Here is a 26,168-nt window from a genome sequence, read left to right as displayed (position 1 = left end):
CTTTCTATATTCCAATAAGTGCATAAACTAGGTAGGAGCATATTTATCTGAAAGATATTTGTCTTCTTTCTTTTTTTTTTTGTCTTCTAGTCATCCTATGAAGATTGAAGAGAAAAGATAATGTATAAATATATATTAAATGTATAAACATTTATTTATCAGCTATATTAGTTTTAAATAAATTTTCTAAACTCAAACACCTAAGTTCATTTAGAGTATTTGTTTAAACAAATGAAAAATATCTCTTGGGGATGCCTAGCTGGCTCAGTCAGTGGAACATGTGACTCTTGATCTTGCAGTTGTAGGTTCAAGCCCCACGTTGGGTGTAAAGATTACTTAAAAATTAAAAGAAAAAAAATCTTCAAAAAAAGAAAAAAACACAAAAATATCTCTTGAAACAAGAAAAATAATTTGTTATTATCATTGTGGTATTGTCAGTCCCATCTGCTAATACACACACACACACACACACACACACACACACACACACACACACCAGGGTCTCAAGAATAGTATTAGCCCCAGAATAATAAAAACCTCTGAATGACAAGATTAAATAACCATGATGCATATCAGCTTGTTTTTGTACCTTTTCTTACTGACCCGCAGCTCTCACACTTACCATTGATACAACACTCATAAAATGGGAAAATAGTGGGCTGAACTTCTTTATTTGCTTACTTTTGCATTATATGAATAGCCACTTTATTTTCACATTTTCCTTAATCTCTCATTTTCTTAAATGTATATTAAAACTCAAAAATGTAAAAATCATCTTACAGTGAGATGCTTTCTTAAGTGTACAACAATTTTATGAAATTGCCTTACTTGATAAAATTGACAGAAAGTCTTTAGTAAAGAATAAAGTATTATACTAATGTATTAAAATCACTGCTATTAGTATTATTCTAATTAAGCCTAAATTCCTGACACCTGGAGATTGTCAGTCTCTCTCTAAGCATTAGGTAATTAAATGAAAATCCTCTCCTAGTTTAAAAACTATAATCAGAAGAATATCAACATTCAGTGAGACTTTTAAAACATGAACTTCAGCTCAAATATTCTGTGGCCCTCATATTTCTTCTCTACCAAGGTAATCAGGGATGTATTACATTGCTTCACTTACCTACATGAAATGGCCAAAGAAAATGAAATTATATCTGACCAAACAAAGAATAAATACTTTTACATAATTTACTGGATTTTGGAACTTTGGTGCCTCATGAATATTTAAAAGATAAATGGATTTAGCCATCTGAATTTAGATGTATGCTGATAATGCTTGAGACCTTGGCAAATCAATTAACCTCTGGACATTCAATTTTGAATAAAGGGGTTACTATTTGTTGGCAATTGTGTAACCATTCTAATTAAAAGGAACTTGTGAACTCTTTTAATTATTCATCCTTTGAAACATCCGCCTGTGGATAGTGGCTAACATACCCGTTTTATCTGTTTGTATATTGGGAAAAATAATTGTAAAATAATTGATTTGGTGCAAGGTCCATGGTTAGTGATAAGATATTAGAAGCCAGAAGTTTCCCCTCTGCCAATTCTTTACATTATTCACTCACATTAAAGCCTTTTATTCCATTATAATTAATTTTGTATTTTGAGAATTAAATAATGATGCATTTGATATATTGAATGAATTATGTAATTAAATCTTATGCTAAATTTCAAATATGTTCAGATTTTGTAGCATTAGAGAAGCTATGACATTTGAGTCTTTCCTAATTAAAACAAAAATGAAAAGATTGTGTATTTTGCCATCTTTTGCAACATCATGCGTAATCCCTTGAAGAAACAGTAACAAATGACTTCTTATTTTATTAATAGTTCTCAAATGCCCCATGAAATCTGGGAATCTTTTCCAAAAATAGTAACACTCACCATGCAACGCATTCGAATTCCTTATGAATAAGGGCAATATTTATTCCTAATATTTGTATTTGTACCCTGGGGGAAACACATGATGTTGGTTGGCAGTCTATCAAAGACTTTAAAGAGAGCCTTCAAAGACTAAAGCAGATGCTATTAATCAGATGCTATTTTCATTTTTTATCTGAAGATTTTCTTCAACTTGGCTAGGAATTCAAAACTCTATGAAACATACACATACATTCACATGCTTACACTTGAGTAGAGCCATGTACGCAAACATGGCCCTATCCACATGACTCTCCATGGTACGGCGTCATAGCAGAGACTCTGGGGAATAGTGTGGTCCTTCCAGTGCCTCCAGTTACTACATTGTCTAAAAGAGACTCAGAAATAAGCCAGTGTTATAGTCACTCTTGTGCTTGAGTAAACTTTAATGCATGCAGATTATCACTTATTTGCTATTGTATTGAATGTATATGGTCTCAGACAGTGGTCTTAAATATGGAAATAATTAGTGAATGTATTAATTCACTAAGGAGTCTTGCTTAATATATTTTTTGTGAAAAATAATTATTTGATAACTTGAAAAATCCTTCTTTAGATCAGTAGTTTTGTGAAAGTGTAAACTCAACAGTGAACCTGGATTTCAAAGAAAAGCAATGACCAAAAAAATCCACATAGTCAAACCTTTAAACATATCTTTCAGTAGAAAGGATTTATGACTGTACTGAACGGTGATTTGTTTTGCTCACATAGAGGTATAAACAACACAAGAAAATAAAGTAAAAGGAGGAGTTTCATTAAAGTATTAGATAATTACTTGCTTACGATCTTTATTTACCACTACATAATCATACTACTAAAAACTTTAATATTTATCAATAGGTGACAATTCTCCAAGATAAGAAGTATGTCTTTCATATGACTGTATGCCTTAATTAAAATATTAGTCAAATGTCCACAAGGTATTTCTGCAGTTAACTTGTAAAATGAGAATAGCTTCAATTCAGAAATACTAATTAAATACAGAATGTGATTCAATAAAAGTCACTGATGGCTAATTAAGGGAAGAATTATCAGACTTGGATGAAAATATATAATACATATAATCCTAATGAGAGAATATGCTGTTTGCTTTCCTCCCCTGTTACAAGAAATTCACCAACCAAGTATTTAACCTTGAGAAGAAACAAAGAAGCATTCCTGAGTACATACCATTTCCCAAATACTGAGCTAGGCAATTTGGGGTTTCTAAAGACAGTTTGAAGACAAAATGCTTGCTGGCATTTCCTTGCAGACTAATTAAGGAAAAAGGAGTTAACTATTGAAGAATGGGAACACTAATTCAAGATACAAGGCCCACCTTAAGCAGAATGTCCAAAAGCTTATGTTTATCAAGGTCTTTTCAATGCTTTTTTGTCTTCCTCTTTTTCTGCCCTCTTTATTATTGACTTGAGGTTTTTATTAAGTCATAGTGTTTTCTTATTCCGTTTTTTGTTCTCGGATGTAGATAACGTTTTCGGTAGTTAGTATTACACATTTTAAGATGTGTACCTTTCTTAATATATAATGCCATTCAATGCCCTGACACTCCTCATTAAGAGTATAGAAACTTAGAATATTTATGAAAGATAAAAATTACAAGAACAGTACATATCAGTGTTTATAATGAATACAGACACAAAAATTAATTAGAAATTTAAATCCAACAATACTTACATAGAGATAATACATTATGACTAAGTGAGGTTTATCTAAGGAAAGTGTGATTGGTTCAATATAAAAAGTCAACCAATGCAGATCACTGCATATGATTATCTCAATAGATGCAAAACAATAACAGAAACAAAAACAACATTTGACTAAATCCAATATCCACTAATGATTAAACAACTCTCAACAAAAAGTGGCTTTTGGCTTTTGGCTCAGAGGAAGCGAGCGTACAACTATGTTTGGTCGTCCCGATTCCAGATCCATCAACACCAGCTGCCTCTACCATGCCGCCTAAGTTTGACCACATCAAGATCAAAGTCATACACCTGAGGTGCACAGGTGGCAAAGTCAGTGCCACATCTTCCTGGCCCCAAAGATCAACCCCTGGGTCTGTCTCCACAAAAGTTTGGTGATGACATCCTCAAGGCAACTGGTGATTGGAAGGGTATGAAGATCAGAGTGAAACTGACCATTCAGAACAGACAGGCCCAGACTGAAGTGGTTCTTTCTGCATCTGCCCAGATTATCAGAGCCCTCAAGGAACAACCAAGAGACAGAAAGAAGCAGAAAAACCTGAAGCACAGTGGAAATACCACTTTTGATGAGATTGTCAGCATTGTCTTACAAATGTGGCACAGATCTTTAGCTAGAGAACTCTCCGGAACCATTAAAAAGATCCTGGGGACTGCCCAATCTGTGTGGATGGCCACCACCCTCATGACATCATAGATGACATCAATAATGGTGCAGTTGAATGCCCAGCCAGTTAAAAACTACAAAGGAGGGGCGCCTGGGTGGCTCAGTCAGTTAAGCATCTGACTCTTGATCTCAGCCTTGACCTCTCTCTCTCAGTTCCTTAGATCAAGCCCCACATCGGGTTCTACACAGATAGTGAGGAGCCTGCTTGAGATTCTCTTTCCCTGCCTCTCCCCTGCTCCTGCTCTCCCCCTCTCTCTTTCTCTCAAAGTAAATAAATAAATTCAAAAGAAAAAAAGAGCTCTTTAAAAAAAGAACTACAAGGGAAATTATTTCAATATACAATCATTTGACAACCAAAAAAAAAAAAAAAACAACTAAAAAAAAGGAAGGGAAGAAAATGATCTCAAAATGATAATGGGCATCCATGAAAACCTATGACTAATGCAGTATTTAATGATAACAGACAATGTTTTCCCTTTGATTTGCAAACAAGGAAAGGATACATTGTCACCATGTAATTCAGTGTTGCACTGAAGATGATAGCCAATCAACAAGAATAAAAAGAAGCATAAAGATTGGGGAAGAAGAATTAGATTTGTCTGTATTTATAAATAATATGATTATTCATTTGGAAATTTCTACTCAATCTTTAAAAAACATCAGTTTAGGTAATGAGTGAATTTAGTAAGGTAACAGGATGCGAGCAAGATTAATAAAAAATATTCAATTTCAGTTGCTAGCATCAAACATTTGGAAACTATAATTATAAAAGTAATACTATTTAAAATACCATCAGACTTAAAAAATACTAATAGTCAAATATAATAAAATATTGCTCACTTTATACACATAAAATTGAAAAATATTTCTGTGTCAAATCAAAGTATGTCTAAGTGGGGAAATATATTCATTGATGGAAGGACACACTATTATTAATTTGTCCATTCTGTGCAAATTGATCTATAGATACAGTATATTCTCTATCATAATTCTATCAGGGCTTTTACAATTTACAAGATGATTTAAAATTTTCTTGTAACTGTATAAAACCTATAATACACAAAACTGTTGTGAAAAACTTTTTTAGGTCATCTTGTAAATTTATCTAAAAAATACTCCAAAAAGCCCAGCTAGAAATATGATAGAAAACACATTGTATCTATAGATCAATTTGCAGAGAATGGACAAATTAACAATAGTGTGTCTTTCAATCAATGAACGTGATACATTTCCCCAGTTAGTATGCATATATGTATGTATGTATATGGAGAGTACAAAACTATAAATAGACCACACATATATGAATAATTGAGTTTTAAGAAAGCCACCAATATAATTCAAAGTGGAGGAGAACAGTCTTTTCAACAAATGGTGTTGGGATGATGATATTCACATGGAGAAAATTCACATTGACCCTTACTTCACACTGTATACAAAAATGAATTGAAAATGCATCTTGCACCTAAACACTGGAGCTATTGTTTTTCAACTTGTCGAAGAATATGTAGAAAATATTCACAACCTTGGAATAGTCAACAATGTATTAGGACACAAAAAGGAGTAGCAGTAAAAGAAAAACTGGTAATAATACATGAAAATTGAATTGTCTATTCTTCACATGCCATTATTAACCAAATGAAAGAACAAACCGCAGACTGAGAAGGTGCATTCACAAGGTATAAACCTGGCAAAAGCCTTGCAGATGAACAATGACCCCTTTCCTCTAAAAACAACTCTTGCGTAATTAATACTGCCTCAGCGTTGGTTTGTCAGAGGGCTCAAAATGGCACATTATTCTCCTTGTATTTCTTATATAGCGTATATAGTTTGTATTATTATATATATTATTCTGAGAAAATTCACCCATTTCTGTTATCATTCTGAGGTGCTGTCCTAACATAATAGCACAATCTACTTACCTACCGATGTTAGTGCTTTTCATAGAATTGTAGTGTTTTCCCCTGATGGTCTCTCATGTACCTGTTTTACTTTCTTAACGATAAAAAATCGGTGTGGCTTCAGGCGGATGTGTCTGAAGTCCACATACAGATTCGAGGAAAGTCTAAGATGAAAGTAACATTTTCCATTGGAAATGAGGATTCCAAATCCTCAATGTTAGCTAGTTCTATATGTTCCCTCATAATTAAATAATATTTTCCATTGTTTTCCAAAATAATTTTCCTTTTAATTGTTTTTTCATGGTTCAGTGCATGATAGTGCATAATATTGGGGAGATTATAAAGGAACATATTCATAGTTTAATTCTTGCCCATAACAAACTAAATACTAATTTATGATTGATTGACACTAATTTTGTAGTGCCAAGTTAAAAAAAAAAAAACAATTAGCAATAGTATTAACATTGCCACACATTTCTCAAAGTTAACAACCAAAATGTAAAAGAAAGAAAAATATGAAAGAAAATAACACGTAATGCTATCTCATTTGTTTGTCATGGACAGTCAGTTCCATGACTACGTATCATTGGGCCTACCTACAGCATTTGGCTAAAGAAGAAACAAAAGTTGAAATCTTGAGTATGTTTCACTGTGTAACTATGAAATAGTTCATTTATGCCCTTTATATTATATAGCTATATATACTACATGTAGTATATATCTGTACACATATACATATGTACATACTATATAACCATATATACTAAAGCACTATATTTATGCTGTATAATTTTGGGAAATATAATTTACAGAAATCCATGTACTGGCTTACAGATGTCTTCATAAATGTTCACGAAACATTATTTGTAATAGAGCAGAGTTAGAAACTATTGTCCATCAGCAAAAGTTTGCGACATGACAGTATACTCATATGGTGGAAAACAATATAGCTGCTGCAAATACATAAGAAATATATATATATATATACTGCAATAGAAACATGACCTCGATATAGCCTCAGGTAGAAAAAGAAAATTTCCTGATACAACACTGTATTTTAACTATAAAATAAAAATAAAGAAAGAAAATGGGAGGGGTGCCTGGGTGGCTCAGTTGCTTAAGCCTCTGGCTTCAGTTCAGGTTGTGAGCTCATGGTTGGTGAGTTCAAGCCCTGTGTGGGTGGGGCTTTGTGCCGACAGCCCAGAGCCTGGAGCCTGCTTCCGATTCTGTGTCTCCCTCTCTCTCTGCCCCTCCCTGCTCATGCTCTGTCTCTCTCTTTCTCTCAAAAATGAATAAACATTAACAAAATTTAAAAAAATAATAAAATGGGGAAAAAAGAAAGTTGCAATATCCTATGCATTATATATGATTATTTAAACATAAATTATTTTATCTCTAGATGCATATAAAAATCTAGAATGATACAGGGGAAGCTCTTAAGCATTGAGAAAATGGTTTTAAGCAGGACTTTCGCTTACTATTAATACATTTATATGTTCAATTTTTTTTTTAAAAAGCTTATTTTATAATCCTTTTTTAATCCCCGTGTGGAAAACAAAGACTGCTCATTCCTCACTCAAACAAACTTAAAGGGACATGCATTAAATGTTCTGCAATAAGTCATAATTTTAAGTTTCTACGTATTTTTTCTGAGAATATGAAAAAGATTCTCAGAGATAGACAATGAGTATTTTTGACATTGTGTCAACAAAAGGAATCATGATTAATAATAGCTACAGTAATTTTTATTTAAAAACAAGCATATTAATATTTTTACTGTTCTAATGCTCTCAAGAATTATAACTTTCTTCATCTACTTCATTAAAATAGGAGCTTTCTAGGCTGTAGTAGGTACTCGGATTTGGGGATTAAAATAATGCCAAATACAGCTGTATTATGTATTCAATAGAGGGGGTTGGGGGAAAGATTAAGAAAAGCACACTTTTCACAGATTGGTAGGTTATACATATCTTGGTAAATATATGTGAGTAGGTAAACTCATTCATTTTAAAGATTTGTATATGAAAGGGCTTGAAATAAATTGTAAAATTTGTCAACAGGGCACATCTATTAACAAGGCATTTCAGGAGTGATTTTATATATATGTGATGGGTTAAGTACCTTTTGATTGAAGATACTGGAAATATTTAATAAGAATTCCTAGGGGCATTTAAATGTTACTTATTAATTTTGTTTATTCATGCCACTTCATAAATAGCCACTTTAACTTGATCATCAAAGATGGGCTAATATGAATAGTTACAGATAAGAAAAGTTACTGTATCTTGGGCACAATCAAATAAGTTGCTGTGTTTTGAGAGTAGAATTGAGGGACACTGTCTAAGAAGTATTTTCTTATTTGCTGTCATCCTTTTTGTAGGTTATCTGTTTCCATGACAATTACCTCAACCTTTAACCTTTGATATTCTCATTTGCAAGAAAGTAGCTTTTCAATCAGATAGCAACATTATCATTTTGTCATAATTAATAAAACTTATATTTTAATTGAATATTATCCAAAGTCATTGACAGTAATCTGTTTACACGGAGAAACTGGAAAAAAAGGTAGGATATTTTGCTTCTAATATGTTTTATCAGCGTAAATAAGTTTAAACAAGTAACACAGAACTGTAAGCCTTTTGCTTTGCAACTTGATACATTGCATTAGCTGTTCCCCAAAGAATTTCCTTACTAATTATGTTTTGTTCTAGATAATATTAAAGTTCCTTGACATTCCTATAATACACTACAGGATGTCTGCGTGAAAATTGCCTGGAAGCCATGCTGGCTGATGGGAGGATGGTAACTTATATTAAAAAATAACTTTAAGGATTTATCAATAGAAAAAAGAGAGTTAATTATATTAGTGCTTATCTGTCTTCCCTTTTGGACAGGTTAAATTATTGGATTCATTTTTTTATAAATTGAATTCTTCGTTGGAAGATATGCCATCCATCTGTATGAAAACAGATATCACAAGAAAAAAAGGGTAATTATATATACACCCTCCCCCAAAAGTAAATCTTGGAAAATATGTGTTTCAGATATAATTATTTTTCTTGCTGTAAAGAAAAGTTTAACATGTTGAAAATATGTGACAGAATCCAGGCTCTGCCTGTCCTTTAACATAAGTCAGCGCCACGGTCCATGCTTACATTTTGTGTTCTTGTTAAAAAAGAGATTCTAGGGGGCAGTGGGCACCATGCAACTTAATTCTAAGTGTCGGTTGAAAGACTACACAGACATTGCCAGTTATTGGGTTTCTTATCAAGCCAGTAATGTGGTGTGGCTGTTGTACTCTTAATGAAGTTTTAATTAGCTCTCAAACATCCTGAGAGCTTATTTAAGGCCTCCAAATTGAATAGTGCATGCTTAGCTGGGAGGCATGAATGCATCCCAAACATATCAAAATAACTGTCAAATCCATTGTATGCATGTTAGGAGAGAATGGCCAGAAGGCTTAACATCTATCTTAAAAGAACTCTAGGTATAAAAGGTTGAGGGAAGTTCTTTCTTGTACTTAAATGATGGTCTTAAGAATACTGTCTTTATTATTTTAGCAAATGTGATAGCTAGGCACATGATTCAGCGTCTCTGTTTACCTCAGGAGTATTGTCAGGGGGAAAACACATTTTAACCACGTTTGAATTATCTTTATTTCAAATGGGAACATTCTTTATTCACAGCTCCTCCAACATAACATTTATATTTTACTTACCAATACTAATTGCTTTTTCCCAATATTCTGACCTATGAGAAATTGTTCCAGACCCCTCATTCCTAATACTTGGGTAGCTCATAGATTAACAAAACGTTTAAGTAATTGTTGATTTAAACTCCCACCATTGGAGAATTCTTGTTTTTTCAATGCAGCAGGTGGATTTAGACCATGACTTTCTTACGTGACTGTCCATGCTGTGCATGATGTGGTTTAAAATATCACCAGAAATAACCCTTCCCACTCCCACCCACTCCTCCCCACACACACACAGTAAGAATTTTAAACAGAGGACAGATTTCATCACAGAGAAAGAAGGAACTAAAACGCATTGCTGCCGGACATGCCGTATCTGTGTTATTTGTTCTGTTATTTTCATGTCTTCTGAAATCATCTCTTCTCACCAACCTGCCCCGGCTCTTATTTTTGTTCTTGCAAAGGATGTACTGTGTTTCTCTCTTGTTTTTACAGATATCTGTTGAACAAATACATTGATTAGTTACTCTCTGTGTGTCAGGTACTTTGTGAGGGTTAATTGTGAGGTCTGAAACGTATATATAGTTCAGAGGCTGGACAGTGACTCTCTTGGAATTGGAGGTGGGATCTCAGGGGATCTGATTTATGATCAAGGGGATGGGAAGTGGAGTATGTGTGAAGAATTGGAAGGTCAGAGAACAGCACATACAGTTTGTGTGGGAAGCTATCAAGGGTCTCCTAATTTCTGGATGACAGCCTTTGTGAGGGTGAGGGCAGAGGACCAAGGTACCATGATTATAGTTGGAGGGGGCAGTGATGATTATCTCAGAGAAATAATGTCCTGTTCGTACGTGGTTTTCTTCCAATGTTGGGATACTAGTGACTTCTCTGTAACTTCATATTTCTAAAAGGTCACACAAGCAGTATCTTTTCTTCTGTCATCGTTTAAAAACTATTAGTTACAAATATATCATTTTTTTTTCTAGGACCTGGATTATGCTATACGTTTCATAGGTCAGGATTTGGAGGGGCCACCAAATGAAGTCAGGAATTTCTCTTTTTTTGAAGAACTACACACATTTTGGGAGAACCAAACCAGAAAGTACAGTAGATTTATTGGTAAAGCATCAATTCAATGCACCAAAATGAGACACACTTTTTTAGGTTGGGGAGAAATGACAGTGCAGGATGGAGATGTGAAGTTTGACGTGGAAAGCTGAGGCCAGAAAGTAGGCATGTGTGTATAAGATACTGATGGTAAAGTCTGGGGGGAAAGTCCATTAAAGTGAATTCACAAGTCGTAGAAAACAATGTGACATAACTAAATGAAAAAGAGAGCCCATTAGGACTTTGTCTAGAGAAAATAAAGCAAGCAATTTATAACAGAATTTTGTTTGAAATCTCAGCTCTACACTAATTTTTCAAATGAAATTATCTTTGAAATTTCAACATGATTCTTGCAATAAAATTGTTTGATAACATAATGTGTCATTCTGCCTTTGCAGAATCTCCCAATGGAAAACATTTTTACAAACAAAACAAAACAAAACAGCACTATCAATTGTTCCAATTAACTCTTTTGACTCAAAGAATTTAATTTTGAAGTGCCTATAATGTTATCATCCTTCTCGATCTCTCCACATTAGAATTGACCTAACCAGTGTATGCGCGTGTGTGATTTGAACTGTTCTAGATCTATCGTCAATGTTAGGAAGTTCACGTACGGAAAACTTGGGCAATTTCGTTCTAGGGTCAATTTACATGTTATTTGCGTTATAATCAGTGAATACCCGACTAATACAATATTGATGTGAAAGGCAGAGGTGGACTCTAGGGTAGAAAAGCAGGAAAGAATGAATGGAGACTGAGTTTTTAAGTGGCGATTTATTGTACACCTAATAATCATGAGTGGTTGAATTTTGATTCTCTACCCACACTCAGGCCTGAGGGGATTCAGACGAGTAATTCTTCTATTAAGAGGACATGGTCATTAACCAGGTTCTATCTTAGGGATTGAGCAAGAAAACCTGAAGCTTCCCCTCAGCCTGACTAACCTTCAGACGGCCTTCTTCCCGACTCCAGGCCCCCGGCTCCTTTTTCTTAGAGTATCTACTTTAGAAAACTTGTAATTGTAGAAGTGCCTGGGTGACTCAGTCGGTTAAGCGTCTGACTCTTGATTTCGGCTCACTCGTGATCTCCTGGTTCCTGAGTTTGAGCCCCGAGTTGGGCTCCACACTGAGCATAGAGCCTGCTTGGGATTCTCTCTCTCCCTCTTCCTCTGCCCCTCCCCTGATAGCGATCTCTCTCTCTCAAAATAAATAAATAAATAATATTCTTAAAAAAAGAAAACTTGTAATTGTACATTTTTTGCTGTGCACCTATGAGATATAAATCTTGTAAAACTGGCAAAAGACCTGTATTGCAACCTAAGGCTATCATCTCTTAGGTGATAGAGCCCCTGTCTCCCAGTTTTAGACTAAGGGTCTGACTGGTGATGAGCCCTTTACTTCAAGGTATAAAACTACCTTCAGTGATGAAGAGAAGAAAATATTTACTTTTTTGGGGGGTGATAAAGCCAATTAGTGAACACAAGTGGCCTAAGATCTATGCCCATCACCCTGGCTTTTAAAAATATTCCAGCCTTTTTTGGGGGGTAGAGCTCAAACTGAGTTTTGGCCTCTCTTCACGATTGCAATCGATTTCTTTTTTTTTTTTTTTTTTTTTAATGTTTATTTATTTTTGACAGAGAGAGAGAGACAGAGCATGAGCTGGGGAGGGGCACAGAGAGAGGGAGACACAGAATGGGAAGCAGCCTCCAGGCTCTGAGCTGTCAGCACAGAGCCCGATGCGGGGCCCAAACTCACAGACTGCGAGATCACGACCCGAGCTGAAGTCGGACGCTCAACCGACTGAGCCACCCAGGCGCCCCTGCAATCGATTTCTTTACCTGTTTCCCTTTCTCCAGAAACTTCTGCTCTGACAGAACTTATAAGAAACTAATCCGATGAGCGGGACTCCGACAACTTAGATCTGTTTGACACGAAGAGAAATTGTAAGCTGTTACCCAGTCCATCTCGGCACCACTGAATCTGCCGAGGCCAGAGAACAGTGGTTATGTTCTTCCTGCTCGTTTATATATTGCTGATAACCCCCAAGGGACATGTTCTATGCCCTTCTTCTATACATTAAGTTGGATTTCATAAGTCATTTCGTGTTACTCTGTTCCCGTCTTTTCCTTTTAAAACAACTCCCTGTTGATGAAAGCCTATTTTTCACATTATTGTGATTATAATTCCACTTTCAAAAAGTGTGCAATTGAGATTACATAAAACAACTAAAACTATATAGTAAAATAAATTTCTTTCTTTTCTTTTCTTTATTTCTTTTCTTTTCTCTTTACCCTATGAGGATATTTGGCTTGGTTAAAACTTCAGTAGATATTTAGAAAAATTGTAACTTCATTTTGCCTCAAAATGCTGTTCTGATCCTTTGATATTATTCATGCCTTCAACAGCCATTTACTGAACCTTTAAATTTGTGCCAGGAACCATTCTAGGACTATGGAATTTAAAACATGTATCCTTAGGTTGCAGGATCACCCTCTACATCATTTTTATGTTGACGTGATTGTAATGTTAACCCAATATACATTATGCATTGCTGACCCAAAGAATGTGAGAGATTCAGAAAGTCTATTGAAGAAATAGAACATTTTTTCTAGTATATCCACACATTTTTCTTGTTCTGGCTTAAATAGAAATTAAGCTTAGTACAAAAATAAATTATTTTATTTTCATATTTCACCATTCCATTTGTTGATATGTTGGTACCTTTTCACTTTTAACCAGTTTCATTGGCTTTCATTGATGATATCAAAATCTAAGAATTGTCAAGGCGCCTGGCTGGCTCAGTTGGAGGAGCATGTGACTCTTGATCTCAGGGTCTTGAGTTCAAGCCCCACATTGGGTGTAAAGATTACCAAAAAATAAATAAAATTTTTTAATGTTTACTTATTATTATTGAGAGACAGAGAGACACAGAGTGTGAGCAGGGGAGGGGTAGAGAGAGGGTGAGAACAGAATCTGAAGTAGGCTGCAGGCTCTGAGCTGTCAGCATAGAGCCTGACACGGGTCTCCAACTCACAAACTGCAAGATCATGACCTGAGCTGAAGTCAGTTGACTAACCAACTGAGGCACCCAAGCGCCCCACCAAAAAATGAATAAACTTAAAAACTCTAAGAGGTGAAATTAACATATGCTCAATCTGACTGAAGATGTCAGTATCCTAATGTGTATTTTGTGTAAGGAAGGACTTGGATATATCAAGCAAGGAATGATAAAAACATTGCATTCAAAACTGGTGCATCCACTCTAGAAAACAGTGTGGAGGTTCCTCAAATAATTAAAAATAGACCTACCCTATGACCCAGCGGTAGCACTGCTAGGAATTTACCCAAGGGATACAGGAGTACTGATGCATAGGGGCACTTGTACCCCCAATGTTTATAGCAGCACTCTCAACAATAGCCAAATTGTGGAAAAAGCCTAAATGTCCATCAACTGATGAATGGATAAAGCGATTGTGGTTTATATACACAATGGAGTACTACGTGGCAATGGGAAAGAATGAACTATGGCCCTTTGTAGCAACATGGATGGAACTGGAGAGTGTGATGCTAAGTGAAATAAGCCATACAGAGAAAGACAGATACCATATGGTTTCACTCTTATGTGGATCCTGAGAAACTTAACAGAAACCCATGGGGGAGGGGAAGGAAAAAAAAAAGAAAAAAAAAGAGGTTAGAGTGGGAGAGAGAGCCAAAGCATAGAAGACTCTTAGAAACTGAGAACAAACTGAGGGTAGATGGGGCGTGGTGGGGGGGGGGGAAGGGTGGGTGATGGGCGTTGAGCAGGGCATCTTTTGGGATGAGCACTGGGTGTTGTATGGAAACTAATTTGACAATAAATTTCATACAATAAAAAATTTTAAAAAACCACTGCATTCAAAAACAGGAACATGAAAGTTAATAAAGAGAATGTATAGACTAATTTTTTCAGCTGTTAAAAAGATAGGGATGAAATATGTTTATTTTTTTAATTTAATTTTATTTTTAAAATTTACATCCAAGTTAGTTAGCATATAGTGCAACAATGATTTCAGGAGTAGATTCCTTAATGCCCCTTACCCATTTAGCCCATTCCCCCCTCCCACAACCCCTCCTGTAACCCTCTATTTGTTCTCCATATTTAAGAGTGTCTTATGTTTTGTCCCCCTCCCTGTTTTTATATTATTTTTCCTTAAGATAGGGATGAAATTTAAAATTGTATAGCTTTCAGTGCCTTTTGGGTTACTTGATTCGCATAGGGCAAGATTATTTGAAAACGACTTGCCTTTTATGATGTCACCTTCCACAATAGTTATTCTGTTTTGGGGGATTCTCAGTTCATTACCTGGGCAGAATGAGAACTGAAAATTCTATGAACTGTTTTTATTAAACCAAGCTATCCCTCTTCACAGTATACATTTCATTAATTACTCTTCTTTGGTATATTGTTTTAAGGTGCACATGTATCATTTTTGGTTATTATTTGTACACTTGAGGTAATGCATAATAAAATGTTTAATAAAATACAACTTCATTCTTGCATGTTAAAATGGCTCCTGCAGACACACTTTACTTTTTTTTTTTTAATTTTATTTATTTATTTATTTATTTTAACGTTTATTTACTTTTGAGACAGAGAGAGACAGAGGATGAACGGGGGAGGGTCAGAGAGAGAGATGGAGACACAGAATCTGAAACAGGCTCCAGGCTCTGAGCTGTCAGCACAGAGCCCGATGCGGGGCTCGAACTCACAAGCCGTGAGATCAGGACCTGAGCCGAAGTCGGACACTTAACCGACTGAGCCACCCAGGTGCCCCACACACTTTACTTTTTTATTTTGGAGTGTGTCTGTGGTGTTTGTTCACGGTCCTTAATTATTACACCTGCTAATGCAAAGTTTGCCACCTTATTCTGAGTTGTAGACGTCTTCCATTTATTCATCCAGATCTGCTGTTTATCATTTCAGTCACATATCTAGTCAAGAGCTGGCTTCCGTGAGTTACATTGATTGACTTACTTAGTCCTCAAGTTTCTCCTTGAATTTGGCCAGCATAGAGCCCCAGGAGAAGACTGGAGTAAGGGAAAAAGTGATGATGAATTATCCACAATTCCATTCATTTTGCTAGTAGTTTAGGAAATCCCAAGGTAGATTCCTGTGTCCCCTCACCCTCTCTGAGTACTATTGCTGGTTTTGTTAATGAGGTTATGCCAGTCCTGACAATACCTTAGGAGTAGATGATCTAAGTAGGAATTAGGAGGCAGTAATCTTTTCAAAAACATACATCTGGCTCTGTCATTTCTCTTTGAAAGACTCTTTTAACAGTTTAACTTCACCCTCTGGATAAAATCGAAGCTCTTCACTATCATGGGCCCTTCATAAGTTGGCTGGGGTCTGTTCCTCTGACATCATTTCTTCTCTCTTCACTTCTCACTTGAGTCTAAGTAAGTCAGGCTTCTGATGCTTATCTTCTGAGAAGAGCATCTTTCTGCCTCATCACCTTTGCTCTAGATTACTCTTCTTGCTAATCTACATGAGCCTCCCTCCCCCCAACTACTGTCATTCAAACCTCTTCCTTCAAAGAAGCTTTGTCACTTCAAAGTATCCCTAGTCTGAGGGCACCTGGGTGGCTCAGTAGGTTGAGCATCTGACTCTTGATTTCAGCTCAGATCAAGATCTCACAGTTTGTGAGATAGAGCCCCACATTGGGCTCTGTGCTGACAGCAGGGAGCCTGCTTGGGATTCTCTCTCACACTCTCTCTCTCTTTCTGCCCTTCCTGTATGCCTGTGCTCTCTCTCTCTCTCTCTCTCTCTCAAAATAAATAAAAAGTTCTTCTAAAAAGTATCCCTAATCTCTCTAACACCTCACTTGGATAGATTTTATTTTATGATATTTATCTTGTGTGAATTTTATGTGTTCATTTGTTTAATACCTGTCTTCTCCAAAATAATATTAGCTTTATTAAGGAAAGGGCTTTGGCTTGCTTTCAATCTCCTTTTCAAACCAAGAACCAAGGTAGCCTTGTAATAACTGCTTAATAAATGTTTGTTGGGATACTGAAGCAGCAGAAAGAGAAATTAAGGAAACAACCCCATTTGCAATTGCACAAAAATAATAAAATTCCTAGGAATAAGCCTAATCAAAGAGGTGAAAGACCTGTACTCTGAAAACTATAAAACACTGATGAAAAAAAAATGGAAGACACAACAAAATGGAAAGACATTCCATGCTCATGGATAGGAAGAAGAAATATTATCAAAATATCTATACTACTCAATGCAGTCCACAGATTCAGTACGATCTCTATCAAAATACCAATAGCAGTTTTCATTGAACTAGAACAAACAATCCTAAAATTTATATGGAACCACAAAATACCCTGAATAGCCAAAACAGTCTTGAAAAAGAAAAACAAAACTGGAGGCATCACTGTTCCAGACTTCAAGTTATATTACAGAGCTGTGGTAATCACAGTAAATGGTACTGACATAAAAATAGACACATAGATCAATGGAACAGAATAGAAAACCTGGAAATAAACTCATGATTATATGGTCAATTAATCTTCAACCAAGGAGGCAAGAATATCCAATGGGAAAAAAGTCTCTTCAGCAAATGGTGCTGGGAAAACTGGAAAGCTACAGGCAATAAATAAAGCTGGACCACTTTCTTCCATGATACACAAAAATAAACTCAAAATGGATTAAGGACCTCAATGTGAGACCTGAGACCATAAAAATTTAGAAGACAACACAGGCATTCATTTCTCAACATTGACCACAGCAATATCTTTCTAGATATGTCTTCTGAGGCAAGGAAATCAAAAGCAAAAATAAATTATTAGGACTATACAAAAATAAAAAGCTTCTACACAGCAAAGGGAACAACCAGGAAAACTAAAAGAAAATCTACTGAATGGCAGAATATATTTGCAAATGACATATCCGGTAAAGGGTTAGTATCCAAAATATATAAAGAACTGATATAACTCAAACCCAAAAAAACAATCCAATTAAAAATAAGCAGAAGATATGAGCAGACATTTCTCCAAAGAAGACGTAAAGATAACCAATAGACACATGACAAGATGCTCTACATCACTCATCTTGAGGTACATGCAAATCAAAAACTCAAGAAGCAACAGGTGTTGGCAAGGATGTGGAGGAAAAGGAACCCTCATCCACTGTGAAGGAGTGCAGACAGGTGCAGCCACTGTGAAAGATAGTGTGTAGGTTCCTCATAAAAACTAAAAGCAGAACCACCCAAGAGCCAGTAATAGCATTACTGGATATTTACCCAAAGATCATGAAAACACTAATTTGAAGGGATATATGCATTCTGATGCTTATTGCTGCATTATTTACAATAGCTAAACTATGGAAGAAGCCCAAGTGTCCATTGATAGAAGAATAAAGATGTGAGCATTATTCAGCCATAAAAAAGAATGAAATCTTGCCACTTGCAACAAGACGGGGGGAGCTAGAGACTATAATCCTAACTGAAACCATCCAGTCAGAGAAAAACAAATACCGTATGATATGTGGAATTTAAGAAACAAAACAAATGAACAAAGGAAAAAGAGAGAGAGGAACCAAAACACAGACTCTTAGCTATCAAGAACAAACAGATGGTTGTCAGAGGAGAGGTGAGGCAGGATGGGGGAAATAGGTGAAGGGGATTATCTTGATGGGCACCAAGTAATGTATAGAATTGTTGAATCACTATATTGTACACCTGAAACTAATATGACACTGTAAACTACACTGGAATTAAAATATAGGTAGGTAGGTAGGCAGATGGATGGATGGATGGATGGATGGATGGATGGATAGATGGATCGTTTGTTGGAGGAAATACAATGGCCAGTAAATGCATCAATAGCTTTGATAAGCCAGTTTCTTTGCTGCCATTCCATTATCCTGTGGCAGGATACTCGCCAATCACTGCATACTTGAGTCAATCTAGGCGAAACTCTTCTCACAAATTCTAGTGACTACTACCAGCAGATAGGTGTTGGCACAGAAAATGAGTTCTACTTCCATCCTTTTCTAGAACATTTAAAACTATTCTTGACTTTTAAAAATTAAAATTAAGTGCATCACTTTATATAAAATATTGGCAACTGTGAGATATCATGTTAATGAACATTTTTTCAAATTATGTTTAATATTCAATAAACAGAAAACAAATCAGTTCTTCATTATTCTTGTTTTTAATGAATCCTCTTGTACTTTATGCTAAGATTGTAAGAGCAATAACAAAATGTATAATATTTACTGAGATTAAATATGTTATACGCATTTTTGTTAGTGTTTTACAGGGACTGGCTTATTTAATTTTGACAAATACTCAGTGAAGTCAGAACTCTCATTTCCCAAATATGAGAACTGAGGCACAGTTAATTTAAATAACTTACCTGAGCTGAATTTTCTTACTCAACCATGGAGTTGGAATTTGAATACAGAGGCCAGATATTGAACTCATTGTCACTTCATTATGCTTTCCCTCATTATCCCAACCAGGAGGCTTGAGGAGCCTGTTTTCTAAAATCTTGTTGACAATTAGGTCTATAAGTAAAAAAAAAAAAAAAAAAAAAAAGTCATCCTTGGTTTTCTTATTCTTATTTATATATTTGTAGAAGGGTAAATACTTTTTTGTCATTTTTGAAATCTCAATACCCACAGAGGGCTTATGATTTGAGTTATTGTATTTTAATCTGGTGCCTGAAAGGATTCAGGGAATGAAACGTAATCCTCAGATTCACAAGGCTTTAATACCTTCAGAAATGTCTTAGAAACAGGTTTGCAAATTTCTGGCTTTGTGTTTGCATAGTAAACCAGCAGCTTTTAAAAAAAAAATAATGTTTATTATTTATTTTTGAAAGGGAAACAGAGCACATGTTTGGGGGGGGGGGGCAAGAGAGAGGGAGACACAGAGTCTGAAGCAGGCTCCAGGCTCTGACCTGTCAGCACAGGCCAAACTAGTAATTTTTAAATGATATTTCTAAATCATTTAAGCTAAATCATGAAGCTATGAAGTGAGCAAAATTAATTTTCAAGAAATGTTTATAAGAAATTATTTTTATTACTAGCCAACTAATTCTTAGAAATGACTAAATTCCAGGGAACTCTTTGAAAAAAAATCCTTCCAGATTTTTGGGCCAAATATGTTCTCTTTAAACTGCCATCCAGTGGACATTTCTAGAACATTAGTAGAACAATTCTAATTCGGCTGGATTTTAAGTTCCTGAACCAATAGAATATGTACTTGCTATAGGGAAAGCCAATAAAACAGTAATGATTTTGTCAAAAAACAGTATGTGTGAGTTTACTTTCCCATGCCTTATTTATAAAAGCAGGATGTGAAATTACATGTGGTCTGTTTTTTCTTAGAGATTCAAAATTTTGAAATTCATTGAACGTGGCAATGTTTTCCTCAAATACAATGTTTTACTGTATGCAGACACCATAAAATAAAGGAGCTTTATTTATAAAATTGTCTTAAGGCCCTGCCTGATTTTCATCAAAGTCTTCAATTATTTAGGCATCTTCTATTTCTTTTTTGGGTGAGATGGGGATCAATATCCTAGACTGGTATGAAAGATCAGAAGCCACCATTGATTATGTTAGTTTGCCACTGAATATTCTTGAGTCGCCTATGTTGATTTCCCCAGTATGAGAACAGCAGGATCATGATCCCAGGGACATGCTTGCTCATCAAATTCATTACTTATGCCGCTGTAAAGAAAGAAAAGTCTCACAATAATGGAAATTAAGGAATAGCAATTTATGCTTTTGTTAAATAAGTTCATAGATAAAGATTAATGTTGATGAAGGGCACCTGGGTGGCTCAGTTGGTTAAACGTCCTTCGGCTCAGGTTATGATCTCACAGTTCATGAGTTCCAGCCCCACATAGTACTCTCTGCTGTCAGCACAGAGCCTGCTTCAGATTCTCTGACCCCACCCCCCCCAGCCCTCCTCTGCGCTCTCTCATAAATAAATAAACAAATAAATAAATAAATAAACAAACATCTAAAAAAAGATTAATCCTGATGAGATTAAAATAAAGACAAATAAATGAATAAACTAAAACTGCTAAGTACATCTAAAATCCACAGCGGGGAGAGTAAATTCATGTCAGAGAGAAATACTGTAGAAATTAAGTGAATGATGTGAGGTTCCATTTTGTGATGTCAACAATGACATAAAACATAATGAAAGAGATCCAAAATTATGAAAAATAAAAAAAATACAAAGGACAGCAATAGATATCCAAATACATCACCAGGTAAAAAAAATAAATAAAGTGGAAATAGTAATAAAAATATACTAGAAATAGTGGTCAGTAACACATTTGGGTCTGCTAATATGTCTGTCACCATGTTGGACTTTGAAGACACAAGGTGGATAAGACAAGATGTCTTCTTTTGAAAGGTTTACAATCTAGAAAAATTTTTCTGGGGGATAAAACAGACTTTAAAGTGGTCTTATTGAAAACTTTATGTGTTTCAAGAAAAATAAATCATGATAACTAACCTCATCCCATCCTTGTGAATTAGAAAAAAAAATAATTACATAAAAGTGTCCAATATGGATGAAAGGTATATTACAAATTCTCAAACGTTTATTAAAATTTTTTTAAAGAAATTATAAAAAAAAATTCTGCACACTACTAAATGACAATTTATAATGAAGAAATATCTGTAAGATGTTGAGGAGAAACAGCTACCATTCACTAATTCCAGAGAAGCCAGTTTCTAGTTCCAATACTGAAAACAACAGAAAGATATTCCATAATTTTCAAAAATCAAGAAAAAAAACCCCGAATGTCCTAAGAAACTCAAGCTGACAGGAAGATGCCTAAAAATTCACAAATACAAATGAGCCAATCCTGCCTAAAAAAACTTGAACTGAATATTGAATTTTGAGGTAGGTTAAATCTGGATGATTTTTGCTAACTGTGCAAATTGTGTGTAATTAAATACAAAATGAAGACTTTCTGGAATAGATAGCTTCAAATTGAAGAGATAATACTATAGAAATGAAACTTTGTAATTCTGGATCACCTTATCTGAGGCTATTTAATCACAATGCCTAGGGTAGGGGCTCAGGGGAGAGTTTTATTGTTCGTAATATTCAGAGATACATGGGTCTCTGCGTATTCTCAAAAGCAGTAGCGTTGAATATCCTTAAAGCCTTCACTTGATACCAGTGAAGTGATTAAAAGCAAGCAAAATAGTAGCCATATTGTACAAACAGAAAACACAATGAGTAATACAAGAGCAAAGCTATCCAGTAACACCCAGCATGGATTGTGAATACTTTAAATGCAAATCATTTAGAGTTTTTCTTAAATGGCATTGTCAGAATATGTTTAAAAATTAAATAATACAGGGGTGCCTGGCTGTCTCAGTTGGTTAAGCATCTGGCTCTTGATATCGGCTCATGGTTCATAAAATTGAATCCCACATCAGGCTGTGCCCCGCACTGGGTGTGGAACCTGCTTGGGATTCTCTCTCTCTCCTTCTCCCTCTACCCCTACCCCACTTGTGTGTGGGCTTGCTCTCTCTCTCTCAGTATCTCTCAAAATCAATAAACATTTTTAAATTAAACAATAAAAAAAATAAGGACGCCTGGGTGGCTCAGTTGGTTAAGTGTCAGACTTCAGCTCAGGTCATGTTCTCGAGGTTCGGGAGTTCAAGCCCCGCGTGGGGCTCTGTGCTGACAGCTCAGAGCCTGGAGCCTCTTCAGATTCTGTGTCTCCCTCTCTCTCTGCCCCTCCCCTGTTCATGCTCTGTCTCTCTCTGTCTCAAAAATAAATGAACATTTAAAAAATAATGAAAATAAAAAATAAAATAATGCTTTAGAAACTAGTTTTCTCACAATTTTTACTGATAAAAACTGAAAGCACTGATAAAGATATAGCATAGTGATAGTTATTTTAATTGAGATGGATTTCTGAAAAACATAAATTAATGCGTATTGACACCATATATAGAAAATATGAATGCCCCAAAACAATAATGAAAATATATTAAGTTTGACCTCTAGAAAGTTCTGTGATCTGTCATTTGTGCATAGTGAGGGGATTTCTGTACTTTTCAATCATTTAAGTGTATTGTTTAATATCCATGACTGCTAAGTTGTTTTATATAATCATGTAAAAAACTAGCGAACTTGATTTCACCCATGATGTATTTGTACATTCTCATTTTCAAGTGTTTATTGATTTTAAAGCTGCTATATAGCATATTCTTTTCAATATAATTGCACAACATTCCCTGTATAGATTTTTCCCATATTTTATAGATAATTTTTAAAATTATATTTAAGCTTTAACATTTTTTATAATTAAATATGTTAACATTCTTTTTCCTCTAGTTTTTAGTAGTCATTCTCAGGAAATAAAATGTTTTTTCTGTATATTAAAGTGATAGCTTTCAAGGGAAGATATCCTGAGATAGTTCTTATTTTCATTGGAATATTAATCCTCAGGACAACTAATTTATTTCAATTTGGAGATTTGCAGCAATGAAGACAAAAATTGGTAGGAATGCGGCAAGTATGTGTGTCCCTTCTCTCTGCTCCTCTCCTCTCAAATCCATAAAAACATGCTGCCAACATGCACAGGTTTTTAATTATGAACCCCCTATAACATTGTAATAATTTCCCTAAAAGAGTTTTTTTAATTTTTTATTGTTTATTTATTTTTGAGAGAGAGAGAGAGAGAGTGAGACAGCATGAGTGGGGTAGGGCAGAGAGGGGGAGACACAGAATCTGAAGCAGGCTCTAGCTCTGAGCTGTCTCCATAGAGCCCGACACGGGGCTTGAACCCATGAACCATGAGATCACGACCTGAGCCAAAGCTGGACGCTTCACCAACAGAGCCACCCAGGCGCCCCTAATTCCCTTAAAAGAGATTTTTAAAAATCAACCAGAATGGTTTAAAAAAATAACAGCTGTAGACAGATGATCAGAACACATTTTAGTGTTAAAAAGTAGTTTCCTCAATTCTGTAATGTCATTTTATAAACTATTTAGAATATTTTGAATCTATTTTTAACATTAATTAAGAATATGTTAACCTGTTTAAATAGTTCTGCTTTCGACTCATATGTAAAATAATTCTGCTATATTTAAAGCATCATTTATTATTTTAAATAGTTTTTTTTAAAGTAAGAAGCCATAGTTTATGACCTATCTTGATTAATACTGATATTCAATGAACTTTAATCATGTAAATAAGACATTTTCCATTGAAACATTAAGCTGATTCATAATTATTATACCAGTAACAGACTCGTTGTATTTATGTTAGTAACCCAGTCACTATTATGTTCCATAAAATTTTAGAGAAAATTAGGCAATCAGTGATTTATGGAAATTAAAATTATATTAGAGTTTCAAAAGAATGGGAGAGGAAGGTCTCCAGACAGGTTCCTTTTGACTCCCTTCTTAGAACTTAAAAATAGAACCCATAGAAATTCTACAGGAATGAATAGTTCTTTTCCTATATCTGTCAGTGTCCTAATTTAGGGCTGTCTTCAGGTGGTAGGATACTTTGGGTTTTACTTAAAGGATCCATAAATAGCATATTACAGTAGCCTACAATTTTGTATGTGGCTATAAAAAAATTAACCATGTAATTACAAAAAAGAGAGTTGAGTTCATATTTTCTGAACTGGTTCATTTATTGAATACTGTGAATTATTGTTTTCATGGAGAGATTCAGTAATACGTATGTCTGAGTTCTTAGTTTGAGCTGCTATTAAAAACATTTACTTCTCCCAAACATTTATTTCTCACAATTCTGGAGGCTGGAATCCTGAGATCAGGGTACACGCGTGCTTGGGATTTTGGTGAAAGCCCCCTTCCTGGTTTATTAACAGCTGACTTTTCCATGTATCTATCCTCACACTGGAGAGAGAAAGGACTAGTTCTCTTCCTCTTCTTCTAAGGACACTGATCTCCTCATGGCTTCTTCACTCTCAGGACCTGATAAGACTTCAACTCCAAATAGCATTATATTAGGACTTTAACATATGAATTTTGAGGAGACACAAACATTCAATTCATGGCAGAACCCATGCATAAAGAGGAATCCACAGCAAAATGTGTATGCAAACATATTCCTATTTTCTTTATATGATGGTTTTTTCCCCTTAGATTGGGTTTCAGAAATAGATATGCAATATTTTAGGTATCACTTACAGTCTTTGGGACCCGTGGGCTTAATATGAAAGCATAGGAAATGGGATTGTGACCCCAAAGAGAAGTCATTTGATGGAAAGTACCATCATGGAGCTACAGAAGTAATGTTAAAAATGTGAGAAAGTAAATATTAAAACATCAATTTATTTATTCTGATTATTTGAATTTAAAGGTGACATTACAAATTTTTAATGATAAGTCTGCCTTTAAGAGATTTTAAAATTCAGCTTTTCAAGCATAAGAACGGGTAATGTATATAGGGCAAGGGTAATGAGAGTCAGGGAGTCTTAACTGATTAAAGTTATAAAGAAGGATTCCATATTATGTCAGAAGAAATAAGCCCAGATTGTAAAACAAATTTTATAGATGTGACCAAGAGTTAGTCAAGAAATCAAATAATAGATCTATGGGGTGCTATTATTTTTTAAATTTTTTATTAAAAAAAATTTAAGTTTATTCATTTTGAAAGAGACTGAGAAGAAGTGGGGGAGGGGCAGGAGAGAGGGAGAGAGAGAATCCCAAGCAGACTCCCCACTGTCATCGTGGAGCCTGATGCAGGGCTGGAACTCTTGAAACCTGAGATCATGACCTGAGCCAAAACCAAGAGTCAAGTGCCCCCTGAATGTTATTATTTAGTCCTCACATCAGTCCAGCTGTAGAAATTGATTTTATTTAATAACTTATAACAAATTCATTCATTTGTTAAGTGACTCTTTTTTTTTTTAATTTATTTTTTTTGGGACAGAGAGAGACAGAGCATGAACGGGGGAGGGTCAGAGAGAGAGGGAGACACAGAATCGGAAACGGGCTCCAGGCTCCGAGCCATCAGCCCGGAGCCCGACGCGGGGCTCGAACTCACGGACCGCGAGATCGTGACCCGGCTGAAGTCGGACGCTTAACCGACTGCGCCACCCAGGCGCCCCTGTTAAGTGACTCTTTTATTAAAGTTTTACTTAATTCCAGA

General features: G+C 35.3%; 1 protein-coding gene and 1 pseudogene across 1 annotated transcript in view; both read left to right on the top strand.

Moving 5' to 3' along the window:
- The window catches only part of CNTNAP2 (contactin associated protein 2), a 1,972,370-nt gene that overhangs the window by 673,542 nt on the left and 1,272,660 nt on the right, over positions 1 to 26,168 (top strand). The window lies entirely within an intron of this gene.
- LOC131508801 (large ribosomal subunit protein uL11-like) lies at positions 1,727 to 4,994 on the top strand (annotated as a pseudogene).

Source organism: Neofelis nebulosa, chromosome 4 (genome assembly GCF_028018385.1).
Source record: "Neofelis nebulosa isolate mNeoNeb1 chromosome 4, mNeoNeb1.pri, whole genome shotgun sequence".
In the NCBI taxonomy this organism is placed as follows: domain Eukaryota; kingdom Metazoa; phylum Chordata; class Mammalia; order Carnivora; family Felidae; genus Neofelis; species Neofelis nebulosa.
This window is presented reverse-complemented; position numbering and strand designations above follow the sequence as displayed.